The 16,975-nt window shown below is 41.4% G+C and overlaps 1 pseudogene; it reads right to left on the reverse strand.

Annotated features, from left to right (window-relative positions):
• Positions 1-12,448: 12,448 nt before the first annotated feature.
• LOC126476531 (U2 spliceosomal RNA) lies at positions 12,449-12,608 on the reverse strand (annotated as a pseudogene).
• Between the last annotated feature and the right edge of the window lie 4,367 nt (positions 12,609-16,975).

A 16,975-nucleotide genomic window follows, 5' to 3' on the forward strand; every position in this document is an offset into this window, starting at 1 on the left:
GCGTAAGGATTGATGTGTCTAACTTTTGTATCAACTAAAAGTTTATTGCTTCTGAGATATTCTTTCGAAAACTATTGACAATGAAAAGCTGCAGGCTCGCAGTATCATTCCACACTGCACCTCCGATCGATCTACGTCACGTGATATCTGAAGAATGTTTGTCAATCTTTTATAAATTGATAAATACACACCTTGAATGCGCGTTATTTTCTTGAATTTGTTTATTGAGCCATCGCCGAACTAAACATTCACAATGGAGCTTAATAGCGTCGCACAACAATAAAAAAATCTCTCCAACATAAAACACGTCCGATCTCTGTAATCGCTTCACACAGAGTCCTCAAATATACATTTTTGGTTACTTATTCCAGTGAGATGCGTCCGTAGTGCGGACGTCCAATTCTCGCAGGCAGTTTATATTACTGTCGGCATTAATAATTCGCCGCAGCAACGTCAAATATTTGCACCATTCATAAGGCATTGCAATGTCCTAATTAGGGCGCAGAATTGCTTTATTAGTCGATACGGGGCCAAAACTGTAACAAAACTGATCCTACTGTTTCACACAATACTACTGAGTGGAATATGCTGGCGGCTTATGACATAATAAGTTTTGCCGTTTATGAACTTTGAGTAGCTTTCTTAATCACACACAATACTACTGAGTGGAATATGCTGGCGGCTTATGACATCACAAGTTTTGCAGTTTATGAACTTTGAGTAGCTTTCTTAATCACTCGCTACTTCTCATAAGGTTAAATATTTTGACATTAGCCGTTTAAGTAACTCTGTAAACGGCTCATGTGGCCATGGACCTTCGATCATAAGAGCCTTCCCATTCCGGCAAGGTTTCCTGACGGAAACCATGAAAAACCTGGAACAAGGCTAATTTAACCGTATGTTCCATCCAGTAATTTACAAAAATTAATTAAAATTTTAAATAACAAATCTGACATTACATTTATATAGGGTGTTCTTTCATTGGTGGAGTCGGGTAAATGTGAAGATGTCTTGGTAGCTTGGTCAGCACGACGTCTGTTGTGGTTGGCAGGAGAGCCAACACCGTGTTACTAGAGGAAGCCAAAAGGCACGCGTTTTAGCTTACGCAGGCTGGCGTGAGGTCTGGAACAGGACAAGGAAATTAGAATTTAGAAAAAACGGACGTAGCTGGTGGAATACTTAACTTTAATTCATTAATGGTGAACGTCGCTTGTAACCTCCCCCTCACTTATCGACCTTAATGACAGTGAAAAATTAAACCGCGTGTACCTAATGGAAATTTGGGAAAAGCAATCGTCACCGAAGTTAATCTGTCGGTAAAGAGGGAGGAAAGGGTTACATCTAAATGAAAGGAAAAATGCAAATGAAACTGGTGGAAATTAATTTTGAAAAGGGGTAAAGTTAATGAAGAAAGTAAATGTGCGGCCGTTACGTTAACAATTAACTAGCGGTAATTAGATATTTGAGATTTGGGGGAAATTACAGTCGCCAGTCCTAAGGACAATTACTATAGTAACTGAAAAAGAAAGGTAATTACACATATAATTAGCACTAGAAGCGTGGCAACTGAAGGTTGACACGTGTAGTGTGAAAACTGAAAGTTTGTCAGAAGTAATAAATTTCGCTACACTCTGACTTAATTTAGCAAAAGAATTAATAAAACTGGAAAATCGAAAGTTAATTTAGTGACTGAAGTTAATAGTGAGCTTTCTTTCTGAAGCACATCGACATTCAGTAAAATAAGGTTAGTCTTGGACTACCTCAACAATCATTTCAAAAGCTACTTGAATCTACGCAATTTAGAAATAAGAGAATTAACTTTGAACTTGAATCAAATGATTCTGAACAATTAACAATAGTAAAATTTAGTATGTACCAAGCTGAGCTGCAGTCACAGGTAACTAAAATACGGTAACAAAACACGCACTCTTAATTTGTGCTTGTGCAATCTAAATATTGTAGCCAGCTGAACTTTGAAATTAAAGCAGTGAAATCGAATGATGCTGGCGTTTGAATTTCAACGACCCTCGGGCTCATTTCGGAAAAGGAAGGGACCTTGCTTGGCAATGCAATTGGGACAATGAGCAACAAAGGTTCATGCTAAGTTGCTGTAATTTTGCGAGGCAAATGGAACAATTTGAAAAGCTGAGGTCTGCCATACAGTTCTGAAACTTTACGTGCTTTTAGTCTTCCTTGTTGGTTGATTGAAGGTTTGAAGCCGTCGATCGAGGAGGTGGCGACAGTCACTCATTGTCGGCCGTCGCTGTTGCAGAAGCTGGATGTTGGCGCGCCTTCTTCTCGACACGGTCACCAGGCGAAACGGGCTCTTGATGTGCGCCAGCTAATGCTTCCCGTCCGCGACACCATGTCAGAAACTATCATCGCGAGTCGAGCGCAGTTACATGCTGCCAAACCCCGAAAGCGCGGCAACTCGCCGGAGCGTCACACAACACACCTGCTCCACTCGCTACTCCAGCCAGACTCCCTCTGCCCGCGCTCCACGCGGCAGAGTTAACACTACCAAAGATCCTACACACTTTGATTCTTCACACGACCCATCGATGTAATCGTTCGATAGCAGTTTTCCCTAGGCAAGACCCAGCGTAAAAATACAAATAATATTTACGAAACAAACCAATTATACATCGACATGAGTGCATAAATATATATATACAAACAGTAAAACAATTACAATATATAAAGAGACAGAAATGTCATATCTTGAGGTAACAAAACAAGGAAAAAAAATAATAGTACAATAGATGGAAATAGGAGGATATGCATTTCCGGCGTTACACGCTCTTGACGGTACATGATTCACAGTATCAATAGTAACTGGTAATGGCGCCTTGCTAGGTCGGAGCAAATGACGTCGCTGAAGGCTATGCTAACTATCGTCTCGGCAAATGAGAGCGTAATTTGTCAGTGAACCATCGCTAGCAAAGTCGGTTGTACAACTGGGGTGAGTGCTAGGAAGTCTCTCTAGACCTGCCGTGTGGCGGCGCTCGGTCTGCAATCACTGATAGTGGCGACACGTGGGTCCGACGTATACTAACGGACCACGGCCGATTTAAAGGCTACCACCTAGCAAGTGTGGTGTCTGGCGGTGACACCACAACGTCTGATGGAAGTTGCAGGTCAGGTGGGTGTAGGGACGGAGAATGACCCTCTTGCTAGTGTGTGTGGGATGGTCAGGAACATGGTTGATCCTCAGGTAGGAGGGCCATTCACAGGGCAGTGATGTGTGAACATGTAAAATATCCCGGAACAAGTATCAATGCTAATCATTACTGATGAGAAAGCGCTGTGAGAGAACGGGTTAGTACATATACTCTTCATTCTAACGCTACTGGTTTGAATTTAGTGATTCGGAAGAAGTAATATACATTTTATTACTTAATATGCGGGTAATCTTTCGCAACAATTATCGATTCTTTTCTCCTTTATACATTTGTTTATTAATATCAGAGTGCCATGTCCACACTCGTTGTCCGTGGTAAACTGTAGAGATAATTCTCTTTCGTGACTTCACCTTTTTCTTCAATGAAGCACAATATCGTTTTCGAATATGACGCACATGAGTATATCCTTGCTTATTAGCACACAGATAACCACTCTTGTCTCTCATTACTAGTGTCTTTTTGTGTCTCTGCACCAGCACGTGTTCGTAATTTATTTTGTACCTGAAAACACATACCGCTTCACGTGACGTTCGTTGCTGTTCACGAAATCCATCACTACTCTGCACTTCTATCAGTCTGCGAAATTAGCTTTAACCTGTACAGAATATAATTACGAATTTATCTACTTTCACCGAATCTACACAAATTCAGCCCAGTTGTTTCTCTTTATCATGTATCATACTTCAAATAATTACAATTTAACACCAAATACCCCACAACGATCACACATATCTCTCTCAATCTGGTCCAGCATTGTCCTTCCAAATACTTTCGTTGGTAATCTATCTCAATAAAATTTCCCGAAACTCCACGCATTGAATTGATTTTATTCTTTAAAATAATTAATCAGCTATATTGCTGTGTCGTTGCATTCCTATGCCTTTGACATGAATATTCTTTGTAACTATTACTAACAATTACATGAAAACTGAAACATATCCAATATAACTATATTTTTTACTGAAATTAAAAAAAACATCGTAATTACTTTTCCTTAAGAATATACAAAATCACGTTGCTATAATTCATCTATTATGGATCCGTGTCACCCATAATAATCTCATCTGAAATTATGAAAAAATTACTTATATTACTATTAGAAAAATTATCTTACTTTTCTTATATTTCTTCATTCCCTCAGGAATGAAACTTTTTTAAATGGTGATGAGGATATAATCCTTTTATATTTCTGGTCTCAGGATGTCCTAAGACATATGCTCCTGGATGTGATATCCTAATCACTTCAAATGGTCCTTTGTACATAAATTGCCATTTTTTATTTGCCTTGTTTACCAGCGACACACGGGGATGTGTACGTAAAAATACTTTTCGCCAACGCCAAAGGATTGTCTGCGTAATATTCTTTTGTCAAAATCGAGCTTCCTCTTTCTAGCACTTTCTATCAGATTTATTAAAGCTGTTCTTATCTTATCTTGCCATTGGGTTTCTCCTTCTGATATCTTTGGAATCATATCTATCCATTCATTTCTTTCTCTTCTCTCGAACATTGGTTCAGCAGGTGTAAAGTTTGTGGTCATATGAGGCAAATTGTTCATGATTTCCTCAAACGTATCGAGATGGATAGAATATATCGATGGCAATATGTTCACATAAATCTATTTAATACGTGAAAATTTCTCTTGATTGGGTTCGCACTGGGGCTGTATCTGGATGTTAATATTTGTGTGATGTTGGCTCGAGCTCATACGTGCCTCCACCTATGTCCAGTGAAATTTGTAGCTATCAAGATGTCATCCACAGACAGTGTTAGTTGACTCCTTAGTTCAGGTCCTAATGCTGCATCCAAAGCAGATATGAATGCTCCTACACTGATAATCAAACCAAACGGAAGAACCTTGAAATGATAACTGCTTCTGGCAAATACAATTGCAGTATACGTTCTCGACTCTTCATCTAACTTGACCACCCAGTATGAATCATCAAATCGATTGTTGTAAAATACTTCACTCCATTGGACTTTTGGATCAACTCACCTATATTTTCTGTGTGAGTACATACTGGTACAATAAGTGTGCTAATTACACAAGCATCGAGTACAAGACGTACGTTTCCACCTGGTTTCAGCACAATGAGAAGTGGACTGCAGTACGGACTGTTTGAAGGTTCAATTAGGTTTCAATCTAACATCCTCTGTATTTCTTGGTCCACTGTATTGCGTTGTTTCCAAGGGACGGGATAGAAACTATGGCAGTATGTTCTGTGTGGCTTGACATTCAAATGACACGTATAATCCTTAATGATACCGGGTAGTTCTTCAAACACTTTCATATACTTGATTAATATGTCCTATGCTCGTCCTTAATGTGCTCTTGCTTGCTCAACTTCTGTTTTATTTGCTTGGATATTTCTACTACTTGGGTGACTTGTTTTCCATTGCCGGAGCTCTTTCATTAGCAATTGCAACTTTGCCCCTCTGCAGTATCTTACATGTTTTCCTTTTCTTAGCAAATCTACCTGGGCTAGGGCTCCGTCGATCCAGAAATTTACTTTCCCAGCAGAGACGTCTAATTTCGTGTCCTTCACCTGGATAGCTTCTAATCCCAGAACACAGTCGACTATTAATTTATCCACTACTAGGAACGCACATGTTATCGCTGCATTTCCTAGATCCAATTTTAGCGCCGTCTGTGTCTTTACAGGTTGTGATCACGTGCCAAACGCTCCTAGTATTTCACAGTGTTGCGCAGGAAATGTCGGTAACGGGTTTTCTTCAGTATTTTATTAAATAAACTCATTGATACTGCGTTTACTGATGCGCCCGTATCCAAAACTACCGCTACTGGAATACCCTCTATTTCAACTTTCATTGAAGAAATGGGTTCCGATGAGTATTCCTGCATACATTTAGTTGTGTCAACACATAACTCCTCTTCTTTTAATCTTCCTTTGTTGTACCTCATCATATTTACACTCTGCTCATAGCCCCTATACCTTTCCCTGACCGCTCCTCCAGGGCACGATTCGGTCGGAATCAGTTTTCCGAGCGCGATTCATTTGCATGAACCGCACCCTCTCCCACTTCTGTAATAACTGGTGTCCGTTGCCTCCAGGCATTGTCCACGGCACAGAAGATTGTGTCTGCCTATTATTGTTTTGCCAATTCGTAGAATTCGAGTTCACATTATAACCTGGATTGTACCTTCTGTCATGCCGATTCTGTCTGTTTATCCCGTATCTGAAATTGTTTCCACTACCGCTACGCGTATTACGATGTTTTTCGTAATTATTGCAATGCGGCGGAGCACGATTTGCATTGGTCTCCTGAATCAGCTGATTGCTAGCTCGGCTGCCGTAAGCATTATTCGACTGCGAGTACACGCTGTGTCTGTCTGGTCTTGCCTTAATATCTTCTTGGATCAAACCAACGGAGCCCAAGACTGGCACGAATTCTTCTAAATTCTTCTCTGATGCGTGTATTAACTTCTCTCTCGTCTCAGACGAAAGTTTCGCCTTCAAAATCCGCAGAATATCAAAAACGTTTCAAATGGCTCTAAGCACTATGGGAGGTAATCAATCCCCTCGACTTAGAACTACTTAAACCTAACTAACCTAAGGAGATCACACACATCCATGCCAGAGGCAGGATTCGAACCTGCGACCATAGCAGCAGCGCGATTCCGGACTGAAGGGCCTAGAAGCGCAGGGCCACAGCGGCCAGCCGCAGAATATCCTTGCGCCTTATAGGTTCATCCCAATATCTTGCTTTATTTAAATACTTCTCAAAGTAACGCCGTAGACTTCCTGTTTTTACACAGAATGGCTCCAGGTTGAAGACTTCTTTTCTTAATCGTTCTTGCACACCCCATGACCAGTACTTAGCAAGAAAGGCCTTCTCAAATTCCTCGTGCGTTGATCTTTTGCGCTACAGTCCACGCCCTTGGTAGTACTCCACAAAATCTTGGTATAAATACCGCTGGATTTATGGATTTTCGGTCAGGTGAGAACATCTGAAACTGCCTATGTTTCAGCAATTTTTGCTCCATTAGCATTGCAGCGTACACATCATTAGCTTGAGGCTGTGCATAAATTTCTTTATAATTTATATTTTCCTCCGGCGAAGCATGTCCGTTACCATAACATGATTCATGACTTGAGCCCTGCCTTCGTTCTTCACGCAGCTCGTTTCTACAGCCCTTTACTGCCCTTCGCAGCCGGCCAGGGTGGCCGAGCGGTTCTAGGCGGCTACAATCTGGAACCGCGCGACCGCTGCGGTCGCAGGTTCGAATCCTGCCTCGGGTTTAAAGACTTCTTTTCTTAATAGTGTGTGATGTCCTTAGGTTAGTTAGGTTTAAGTAGTTCTAAGTTCTAGGGGACTGATGATGTCAGGAGTTAAGTTCCATAGTGCTGAGAGCCATAGCCCCTCGCATTTGTTACATATCTCTGGACATATTTTCAACAGAATGGGCTATTTCGTCCTTCCATTGTTTAAAATTCACCCCTAATTGTTCTTTTACCTCTTTAATGTCTTATTTAATATTTTCTGCAATTGGTAAGCTGTCAATAGGCAATTTGCTTACCGCTTCTTTTATACTTGCATCTACGCACAGCATCACCTTGTTTTCGTTAGCGGATGCCCAGTCATCTAATTCATTTGAGAAATCCTGCTGATGTTTACTTGTATCAGTTGATCACATCCAGAAGCTATGGTAGTCACAGTTTCTGTTAATTCCACTACGGAAGTTTCTACTTCCTCCTGCTTCGATTTCATGTTTTGCATTTCTTCCGTAATCCTTTTGATTTCCAAAGGAAACTGCTTTTGCCCATCTCGCAACTCGGTTATCTCATTTGAGATTTGTTGTTGCTGGTTAACTAATGGCTCTGAGCACTATGGGACTTAACTTCTGAGGTCATCAATCCCCTAGAATGTAGAACTACTTAAACCTAACTAACCTAAGGACATCACACACATCCATGCCCGAGGCAGGATTCGAACCTGCGACCGTAGTGGTCGCGCGGTTCCAGACTGTAGCGCCTAGAACCGCAAAGGCCTCTTCGGCCGCCGGATAACTAATGCCTGAATTGCAGCTGACATGTCTGTTTGCTTTTGACACAAGTCTGCTTGCTGTTGTGATATTGTTTGTACCAGAAATGACATATCAATTTGCTTCTGTGACATATCTTCGTGCTTAGCATCGTCGTTACCGATACTGACAAAAGTCGTAGTTGTTCCAAGTTTTGAGCCATGGGAAATGTCTCTTGTTGAGACGAAACTGCTATCTCCTCTACATTCGTATTTTCACCAATTTCCTGAACATCTAAAACTTTCTCTTTATCCATCTTATATTGAGACCTAGTTTTGACCATAACAAAATTAGAAAACACAAAATACCTATATGTTTATACACACTTAATTACACTATCTCATATAAAAATTCCTCCTGAAAAGAGTGCACCAAATAAATGTCTATGACTACTTCAGAAGAAAATACGGAAATGTAGTGAAAATATAAAACTATATTACACTATATAAAGATTGAGATTATTCAGCTTTAGAGACCAGATTGAGGTGAGATTGTTGATAGTTGTGTGTGCTTGCCTTATCCAGCTTGCAGCGATGTGAAGTTCTGCAGTGGGGGTCGGGACTGCTCAGCTCACGCGACTGAACTCCACCACTTATATTGTACATGAAGCACACACATAATATATGGATTAATACATGCATATATATGTTCGGCACAACTAGGTGCTATGTTGTATGATGCGTATGGATTGATGTGTCTAACTTTTGACAGTGGAAAGCTGCAGGCTCGCAGTATCATTCCACACTGCACCTCCGATCAATCTACGTCATGTGATATCTGAAGAATGTTTGTCAAATCTTTTATAAATTGATAAATACACACCTTGAATGCGTGTTATTTTCTTTATTTGTTTATTGAACCATCGCCGAACCAAACATTCACAGTGGAGCTTAATAGCGTCACACAACAACAGCAAAATCTCTCCAACATTAAACACGTCCAATCTCTGTAATCGCTTCACGCAGAGTCTTCAAATATACATTTTTGGTTACTTATTCCAGAGAGATGCGTCTGTAGCATGGAACGTCCAATTCTCGCAGGTCAATTTATACTACTGTCGGCATTAATAATTTGCCATACCTGGATCAAAATGAACAAAGGGGTATTTTGCTGGATTTACGCCAACAGAGCAAGGGTAGTATGCATCATTGGCTGTTAGTACCACCCATGGAGACGTGTAATGATTTTCGTACACCCAGGTGAGCACGGAAGTAGCCTCATTCCTCAACATTTTTATCGTATTCTCATCAATTTTATATATTTGCCATCAATTTTCGTAATTTTACCAGGTATTCTGTAATTTAATCGCTAAGTTACTCGAGTTCCAAACCACCACCTTCGAAGACTTGTCACATCAACGAAACGCCTCATAGCATCGATCTCATGATGCTATCAGCCAATGAAATTGCACCATGGTTCTTAATTTTTGTATCACTGCTAAACCACCCACCCAATATTTCGCTAGTGCTGTATAGATGTGGACATACCGCGAGCGCTATTACTCTGCCTACATCACATGACACAAATATTGTCTCTTACTATAGGAAACAGACATCAACACAGAGGAGGCGCAAAAACTACGTTCCTTATCCGAAACACTTTATAAATGCGGTAAGCTTTTATTGCGATTTGCCATCTCCCTTTATATGGATGGGAATCACAAATATTACCGCAAATGTAGGATAAAGTGAAAGATCTCACCAACCCGTTTGATGATTACCACCCCAGCAAACTAATCATGCCCATAGCATCCCTCTACCCTCCATTTCGAAACGAGGTGCACCTTCGATGGATCCATCGGCTACGGATCCTAAGCAAAACTCTAGATGGTCTCTTGTAACAGTTTCTCTATCTTTAACCAAACGTCCCTGCAATGTTGTCTCCAATTTAATTAGGAACTATACTAACTGCCATATTCGACGTCTAGTGAATAAACACAACGAGCTGAGTTCCACGTAATCATTATACTTTGATATTTTGCTTTTGGAAAGAGCATTACACATATTCCAAACATGCACAACCGACCGACGCTGTTGTTATAGACCGGTATTCTCATTACAATACCGTAACTACCGTTCTGCTAAACGTATGATTTATGCGTATTGAGATCCAGATTAAAGCATTTTTCAAACATCGTATGTAGATCACTTGTGCTGCAAATACTGTAGTATTGTTGTAGTGTTTGGATTCCATACCAAGAACGTACTGGAAAGAGAGAAATTGTCATCGAACATAAACACTCATTCCCAAGGCTACACAGTTATACACTTAAACAAGATATAATGTTAAAGCAGTGTGGTTTCCGATGTATTAGTCGCGCGGGACGCAGTACTGTTAATACTCCAATGCAGGAAATATATTTCCAACACCTGACATACATCCATCCATCTGGAAAGTTCTCTATCGCACTCCATATGGCGAGAAATTGTAAAGTGATGAACCTTCTACACTAAAGGAAAAACAAAAACAGCTTCTTTCTGATACATGCACTTACCTGTATAGCTTTCTATAGATGAATAGTAGTAGTATGGCAACAGCGCCATCACTCCACATTGCGGATTGCCTGCATCAGCGGCAAGCAGACATTCAGGGCACAGCTATTTTTCTCTTTTGATTGCCATGTCCTTAACCTATTGCTCCGCCGCCCCTCCCCCTCCTCTTTCCCCCCTCCACCTCCTCCTTCCCCACCCCTCTGGGAACTCCTGTCGTTTCCGATACAAGCAAACTTTTGATATCAATTTGATTCACTAATTAATTAAATCCCACCCTCTGGGAAAACCCTCAGTCCTCCCCCTCTCCTCCCCCTCCTGGAAATTGGCGGAAAAAAGACTCAGTTGATCGTCCATTTGGAGGGAAATCGATTGCAGTGAATGGAATATTGTTTAAATAATTTAGACAATATAGTTTATTAACTTATTTAAAGAATTTAGTGTGAAATCGATTGAATGTTGCGGAATATTGTTCAAAAAATTTAGACAATGTGTGGATTATTGTTTATGTAAACAATTTATGGAACACAAGGCAGTGTTTGTAATATAGCCAATTTATTAGTTAAAAATTTGTTGGGAAAATGACTGCACTTATGGAATACTGTTTATTTAAACGATTTGTGGGTGACAAAGCAGTATGGAACATTTAAATAATTGTAGCACTTTTTTATTCTGATTACACATGGAAAGGCTGAGTGGAAAATGAGAGCATCGCTCCATGTTGTATTATTGCCAGATTTATTCAAGATGGCGGATCCAAGATGGCGGCCATAGATGTCACAACTTCGCAGTGATGTCATGACAGGAAGTTAAAATTCGTGTGGGAAAATAGATCAACTGGGCTACATCCACTAACTTAACCCCCTCCCTTCCTTCCTTCCCTCCCCCTCCTCCCTCTCGTCCCCTACCGGAAATTCTTAGGAAAAGGATTCAGTATGTGCTGGGCTGCCGAATTAGACAGGCGTAAGTATGCATTGTTTAATTAAACAGTTTGATTTGTCATATGCAGCAGCTCCATCCAGTGTGTTCGCCAGAGCCCATCTGACCTAGTTCATATAGGTAACAAAAGGGGGTTACTATACTATCAACTACCTAGCTTCAACTCCTTTTCAGGGTCACCGACTACCCACTCTCGCCATCCGAAATACATGCACATCGATCATTGTATATAGGAAATATATTTTAGGTGTGCAAAGTGGGTAGTCGGTGACCTTGAAAAGAAGTTGAAACTAAGTAGTTGAAAATACAGTAACCCCCTTTTGTTACCTATTTGAGTTATTTGACGACGGTTACCGTTCATTTTGGTATCAGAGGAAGTGACTATTAGCCTGTGGGAAGCCCCTGGAGACATCACAGAAGCATCTGTAATGGTTACCTGACGAATGTAATCCGACTGCAGGAAAAAATTACTCAGTGTGCAAAGGAACTTTCATGATCAGTTTAATTAATTTAGTGAATCCATTTGACATCAATAACTTGCCACTGGGCAGGAAGCGAGAGTATCACAGATATCATTCACAAGCTGAAGTGGTAATCAGGCGTTTTTTTTTATTGTGGCGAGATATTTTACCGAAATTTCAATCCCCACTCAGGGAGAGATGGCTGTAGTAATAAAATAAATTTTATTATCACATATATAAAGTGATATCAATATTAACCTGATATTTACAGTTCCTCTGTGCTGTGCTGTTACCTTATGAGACTTCACAGTTGATGAGGCATCTGCCTACTTTAAGAGAGTCTGAACGTGGGGAGGCATCCTGTGAAAGAGGTAGAACATGCTCTTAGCACTCTTTCATGAGCCGAAAATGAGTTTAATAATCTAGTCCTGTGATACAGGATGTAATAGATATTAAGCTAATAAGAAGAGAACCTTTTATCTAATGAGAGAATACTTACCAGAAATATAGGTTATGCCATTTGTGGTACAGGATTTTCACAACAAGTAACGATGGTATGGTATTGAGCTGGGGACCTAGAAACGGTTTGGCCCCAGTGGACCCCCCCCCCCGGGAACGTATCACACCAGACAAATGTAATCCCAATGTTTGCGTGGTAGAGTAATTATGGTGTACGCGTACGTGGAGAAAGTGTTTGCGCAGCAATCGCCGACATAGTGTAACTGAGGAGGAATAAGGGGAACCAGCCCGAATTCGCCGAGGAAGATGGAAAACCGCCTTAAAAACTATCCACAGACTGGCTGGCACACCGGACCTCGACATTAATCCGCCAGGCGGATTCGTGCCGATACTTTTGCGAAGTGAAAACGCCTGTATGCTCCATTTTCTTCGAAAATAACTCGTGTATATGAGAGGAATCTACATTTGGTGTGAGAAATTCGAGATGTATGGACAACAATGTGCCAATTTTGGAATGGGCAAAGTGTTTTTTTTTTTAACTGGGGAGAGTCTATGTCAGGGGTGAAATTGCAGTTGAAACTATACGTCCAAGTCGTGCCTACTTGTCTTGCTGTGTGGCACAGTCAGCAGCAGGAGTGGGCAACCAAAAGCTGCGGCATAGCCTTGTGCGCCTGTAGGGTGCAAAGAAAGATTCCAGCTAGTTGGATTTTATCTGCAACCATGGATACAAGTCCTGGTGGCAGTACACGTGGCGCCCACTGGGTGGCTGAATAGCAAAGTAGACAGTATTCTGCTTGAGTGTCGGCAGAAGTGGATGTGTGTGTTGCATGAGAAGATTCAATACAACGAGTGTTTGCCCTTACTAATAATTCATCCATGTAAATTGATTGGTTGACTGCTTGGTGGTTACAGTGGCAGTCTCTCTGGCCTCTGAGCATCTGGTACAGCTGGAGATGCATGCGCGACTGCCAGTGTGGTGGATGCATGTGTGGACCTCTCCCAACCGTCATGGCCACGACTCCCCGCCTCCTGGTGGAAGACGCGAGTTTCGCAATAGCGAGTATGTTTGTTTTCCGCCAGAGAAGTTTAGTGGAAACTTTGTTGTGGGGGAGGGTGCTTGGGTTCTCAAATGTCAGTGCATACAAAACCTCGCATGTGTTTAGCACTACCATATATTTGTGGCGGAAATTTAATTACTTGATTAACAGAATGTTTGTGTGTGATTCTCAAACATTGAAAATATGTTTTATTACGAAGAAGAATCATTGTAAGGTGGTGGTGTTTTAAGCAATCTGTTTGACACCTGTAAATTGTCAAACAGATAATTTGATAGTTCAAATAGACAATTTACCGTTTTTTACATCACAGTTGCTCCAATCAGTATTAACCAATAGGAACACAATAGTCTGAGGAAAGATGAAAACCTCTGTCTGCTAGTTTGGATACGTTCATTCATATACAGGGTGAGTCACTAACTGTTGCCACCTAGAATAACTCCGAAAGTAGGATAGTAGCTGAAAAGTTTGTGGGACAAAAGTTGCATGGGACAACGGGAACCATAATAAGACGTTGGTTTTTTGTCGCTAGGTGAGGTCATGACATAAAAAAAATGGTTCAAATGGCTCTGAGCACTATGGGACTTAACATCTGAGGTCATCAGTCCCCTAGAAATTAGAACTAGTTAAACCTAACTAACCTAAGGACATCACACACATCCATGCCCGAGGCACGATTCGAACCTGCGACCGTAGCGGTCGCACGGTTCCAGACTGAAGCGTCTAGAACCGCTCGGTCACACCGGCCGGCGTCATGTCAGAGTTATGAAGATCAGCTTTGTTTTTTTTTTTTTTTAATGGGATGCTATAGTTTAATATTTTTTGATAGCGGCTATCGAGGCGAATCCAATGGTGTGTAACAGTAAGGACTTTGAACGTCAATGAAGCTCAAAAAGGTGGCATGAACGCCCATTTACAGAAGGTGTTCGAAGTGATGCCCATTGGCATCAATGCAATGGTGCAGTCTTCTTATCACGGATTGAGTGGTATTTCTTATCACTTCGGCACTTATCGAAGTACATGCTCTAACAATTCTCTCTCGTATGTCGTGCAAATAGAAAATATTCACCACAACACTAATTGGAACGGTAAGACTAGTATCGTCGAATCAAGCGAATGTGAGTGATGTATTCCTTCGAAGAACATGTCGATATGCTTCTCATTTACGGAGAATGCCAACGAAATTCAATGAGAGCGAAAGACTTACACACTGAAAGATATACTCAACGTACTCACGTCGTACATTTGTGTTACGTTAGCGTCAAATCGCAAGGGAACCTGGCATGAGCCAGAGTAGTGTTGTTTGGGGCTCAACTTCTGATTCAGAGGGATGACACATATATTAATTTGATTTTATTTACTAACGAGGCTACATTGACGAACCATGGAAATATTAATTTGCATAACATGCATTATTGGGCAACTGAAAATCCATGTTGGCTGCGGCAAGCTGCACACCAAAAGCGGTGGTTGGTGAATGTATCATGTGGGTTTCTGGAGTACAGAATTATAGGCACCTATTTCATTGAAAGAAATCTTAATTCCGCCCGGAGTGACCAAGCGGTTCTAGGCGCTACAGTCTGGAACCGCGCGACCGCGACGGTCGCAGGTTCGTATCCTGCCTCGGGAATGGGTGTGTGTGATGTCCTTAGGTTAGTTAGGTTTAAGTAGTTCTAGGTTCTAGGGGACTCATGACCTCAGAAGTTAAGTCCCACAGTGCTCAGAGCCATTTGAACAATTTTTTTGAAATCTTAATGGTAGGAAGTACACCACTTTCCTGCAAGAAAAATTAGGTGTGTTATTGGAAGAAATACGTTTAGGAACAAGGAACAGAATGTGGTAGCAGCATTATGGATGTCCAGCACATTTTTCGCTGATGGCTAGAAATAAGTTGTAGAGACAGTTCCCAAATCGTTGGATGGACGCGAAGGAGATGTATAGTGGCCGGCTCGGTCCACAGACTTGACGCCTCTGGATTTTTTCTTGTGGGGAATCGTAAAAGACATTGTCTATGAAGATGATCCAACTACATCTAAAGATATGCGAGAGATAATAGTCAGAACATGTGGTTCGATAAGTACCAATGCGATAAGGAATACCACTCAATCCATGGTAAGAAGACTGCAGCACTGCATTGATACCAATGCTCATCACTTCGAACACCTTCTGTAAATGGACGTTCATGCCACCTTTGTGATCTTCGTTGACCTTATTGTTACCCATCATTGGATTCGTCTCAATAGCCGCTATCAGAAAATGAGTACCAAACTGCAGCATCCCATTTAAAAAAACAAAGTTGACCATCATATCTCTGTCGCGACCACACCTACCAACAAAAAACCAACGTCATATTATAGCCCCCGTTGTCCCATACAACTTTTGTCCCACCAACTTTTCAGCTCCTATTATACTTTCGGAGTTATCCTTGGTGGCAATAGTTAGTGACTAACCCTGTATATGTTCACACAAACAGGAAGTGATCTCTTAAGAGAGATAATTATAAAATGAGTCTGCAATTTCTGGGTCAGAGGAATGCTGCCACATGATGATTTATTCAGGGCCCAGGAGAATAAATGGAGGTCCCTCTGGGAGACAAGCATGTCACCTTGATCTACAGTTTTGAGGCACAGGTGTTACAACAGGAAGCAGCCACAAGTGAGAGAGAGAGAGAGAGAGAGAGAGAGAGCGGAGGTGGTTTCCTGGGTATTGAACCCAAAGGATGCTGTCTTCTGGTCCGCAGTTTTCGATTTTCGTGGTGAGCAGATGCGCATTTGGCGCTCTGCCTAGTGCACAGTGGCACCTGGAAGACAGACAGAAGCATGAGTAGTCCAAAATGTAGGCTAATATACCACGCATATTTCCATTCCTTGGTACTTACAGTTATTACATCACGGGAAGTGGTGGCGGGGATGAGGTGTGCAAATGTGAGTTCTGCCCAAGTGGGGAGCCTAGTCTCCTGCAAACTAATTAAATAACAAATATGCAAACTGAATTATCATTGATTTGAATTTCATTTCGTGAGATCCTGCCTCTTCATCACAGATTGAGTCTTTTTCCTGCCAATACAGAAGAGCGTGGGGAGGGGGGGGGGAAGTGAGGGAAGGGTGGGGAGTGCTGGGGGATATTCCAGGAGGGGGAAGGAGGCTTAGAACTGAACTGGGGAGGGGGTGACAAAAAAGTGTCCGTTTTCCCAGAGGGGTGGAGGGAGAAGGAGGGAGAGGGGGAAGGGAGGGTTTCTCGGAAGGATGGATTATCCTCAGAGAGTCATAAATCAATCAGCAGAACAATAGGTTAAGGTCATAAATCAGTCAGCTGTCATAATTTAAAATGATTAGCTTATCAATTTGA

Source organism: Schistocerca serialis, chromosome 4 (genome assembly GCF_023864345.2).
Source record: "Schistocerca serialis cubense isolate TAMUIC-IGC-003099 chromosome 4, iqSchSeri2.2, whole genome shotgun sequence".
NCBI lineage: Eukaryota > Metazoa > Arthropoda > Insecta > Orthoptera > Acrididae > Schistocerca > Schistocerca serialis.